A 2,956-nucleotide genomic window follows, 5' to 3' on the forward strand; every position below is an offset into this window, starting at 1 on the left:
CCTGGGTAGAGGAAGATTGGGTCAGAGAGCACCTAAGGAACCTCGATACCCACAAATCCATGGGCCCTGATGGGATGCACCCCAGAGTGCTGCGGGAGCTGGCAGATGCCATAGCTAAGCCGCTCTCCATCATCTTTGAAAGATCCTGGAGAACGGGGGAGGTGCCGGAAGACTGGAAGAAGGCCAATGTCACGCCAGTCTTCAAAAAAGGCAAGAAGGAGGACCCAGGCAACTACAGACCAGTCAGCCTCACCTCCGTCCCCGGAAAAGTGATGGAACGGCTCATACTGGCTGTTGTCTCCAGGCACACGGAGGACAAGAAGGTGCTCAAGAGTAGTCAGCATGGATTCACCAAGGGGAAATCTTGCCTGACTAACCTGATAGCCTTCTATGATGAAATGACCGGCTGGATAGACGAGGGGAGAGCGGTGGATGTCGTCTATCTCGACTTCACCAAGGCTTTTGACACCGTCCCTCACAACATCCTCCTGGGCAAGCTCCGGAAGTGTGGGATAGATGAGTGGACAGTGAGGTGGATTAGGAACTGGCTGGATGGCAGGGCCCAGAGAGTGGTGATCAGCGGTGCAGAGTCTAGTTGGAGGCCTGTGGCTAGTGGGGTCCCCCAGGGGTCAGTCCTTGGTCCAGTCCTGTTCAATTTATTCATCAATGACCTGGATGAAGGCACAGAGTGCTCCCTCAGCAAGTTTGCTGATGACACGAAACTGGGAGGAGTAGCCGATACCCCAGAGGGCTGTGCTGCCATCCAGAGGGACCTGGACAGACTGGACAACTGGGCGGTGAAAAACCTCATGCAATTCAACAAGGCCAAGTGCAAGGTCCTGCACCTGGGGAGGAATAACCCCAGACACCAGTACAGGCTGGGGACCGACCTTGTGGAGAGCAGCTCTGCAGAGAAAGACCTGGGTGTCATGGTGGATGATAAGTTGACCATGAGGCAGCAGTGTGCCCTCGTGGCCAAGAAGGCCAATGGAATCCTGGGCTGCATTAAGAAGAGCATCTCCAGCAGGTCGAGGGAGGTGATCCTGCCCCTCTACTCAGCCCTGGTGAGGCCGCATCTGGAGTATTGTGTCCAGTTCTGGGCTCCACAGTACAAGAGGGATGTGGAGCTTCTGGAGAGAGTCCAGCGCAGGGCTACAAGGATGATCAGGGGCCTGGAACATCTGCCCTATGAGGAGAGGCTGAGGGAGCTGGGCCTGTTCAGCCTGGAGAAGAGAAGGCTGAGAGGGGATCTAATCAGTGTATATAAATACCTCAAGGGAGGGAGTGCAGAGGACGGGGATGGTCTCTTTTCAGTGGTGGCCACTGATAGGACTAGAGGAAATGGCCGGAAACTGAAACATCAAAAATTCCATAGGAACTTAAGGAAAAATTTCTTAACAGTGAGGGTGACAGAGCACTGGAACAGGCTGCCCAGAGAGGTTGTAGAGTCTCCTTCTCTGGAGATCTTCAAAACCCGCTTGGATGCAGTCCTGTGCCACGTGCTCTAGGTGTCCCTGCGTATGCAGGGGGGTTGGACTAGATGATCTCTAGAGGTCCCTTCCAACCCTAAGCATTCTATGATTCTATGATTCTATGATTCTATGATCTCTCCTAACTTCTCAATGTCTTCTGTTCCTTAGACAGACCCACATGACTGGAGGGAGCTAATGCCCAACAGCAGCTCCATCAACGAGTTCCTCCTCCTGCCATTCGCAGACACGTGGGAGCTGCAGCTCTTGCACTTCTCGCTCTTCCTGGTCATCTACCTGGCTGCCCTCCTGGCCAACGGCCTCATCATCACAGCTGTAGCCTGCGACCACCGCCTCCACACCCCCATGTACTTCTTCCTCCTCAACCTCTCCCTCCTCGACCTGGGCTCCATCTCCACCACTGTTCCCAAAGCCATGGCCAATTCCCTGTGGAACACCAGGGCCATTTCCTACTCAGGATGTGCTGCCCAGATATTTTTCATGGCCTTCTTGTTTGCAGGAGAGCTTTCTCTCCTCACAGTCATGGCCTACGACCGCTATGTTGCCATCTGCAGACCCCTGCACTATGGGACCCTCCTGGACAGCAGAGCTTGTGTCAAAATGGCAACAGCTGCCTGGGGCAGTGGTTTTCTCAATGCTCTCCTGCACACTGGGAACACATTTTCCATGCCACTATGCCAAGGCAATGTGGTGGAGCAGTTCTTCTGTGAGATCCCCCAGATCCTCAAGCTCTCCTGCTCAAATTCCTACCTCAGGGAAGCTGGGATTATTGTGCTTAGTGCCTGTTTAGTCTTTGGGTGTTTCACTTTCATTGTGGTGTCCTACGTGCAGATTTTCAGAGCTGTGCTGAGGATCCCCTCTGAGCAGGGCCAGCACAAAGCCTTTTCCATGTGCCTCCCGCACCTGGCTGTGGTGTCCTTGTTTGTCATTACTGTATTGTTTGCCTACCTGAAGCCCCCCTCCATCTCCTCCCCACTTCTAGATATGGTTGTTTCCATTCTGTACTCGGTGGTGCTTCCAGCCCTGAATCCCCTCATCTACAGCATGAGGAACAAGGAGCTCAAGGAGGCACTGAGGAAACTCATCCAGTGGGTACAAGGTCAATAATAACAACTGTTTCATTCACTCACCAGGATATCTGTCATGGAGGCTGTGTTTTATTCATTTCTTTCTTTTTTACTTCTCTTTTACATCCATTTTAAAATAACAAATACTAAAATAAAGATACCTAGTTTTTGTCACGTCTGCGCAGGAATCTCTCATTTAGCACTTAAACACAGACCATGGCAAAGCAGGAAGCCAGGCTTCCTCCTTCACTAACAGAGGTGGGGGATTCTCTGAGCCACTTCTTTGAGCTCCCTTGGATGTGCCCAGTGCAGGGAGGAGAGTTTCCCTCTGCAGCGTCTTTTCCAGCACTGACACCAAGGGACCTCTAGGGTACAGAGTCACGGCGGGACAAGGGCAGG

The 2,956-nt window shown here is 52.7% G+C and overlaps 1 pseudogene; it reads left to right on the forward strand.

Moving 5' to 3' along the window:
* The first annotated feature begins 1,601 nt into the window (after nt 1–1,601).
* Nucleotides 1,602–2,597, forward strand: LOC148595742 (olfactory receptor 14C36-like; annotated as a pseudogene).
* Nucleotides 2,598–2,956: the final 359 nt, after the last annotated feature.

The sequence above is a fragment of the Tinamus guttatus genome, unplaced genomic scaffold (genome assembly GCF_059628265.1).
Source record: "Tinamus guttatus ecotype Peru unplaced genomic scaffold, ASM5962826v1 Tinamus_guttatus_pri_ptg000068l, whole genome shotgun sequence".
In the NCBI taxonomy this organism is placed as follows: domain Eukaryota; kingdom Metazoa; phylum Chordata; class Aves; order Tinamiformes; family Tinamidae; genus Tinamus; species Tinamus guttatus.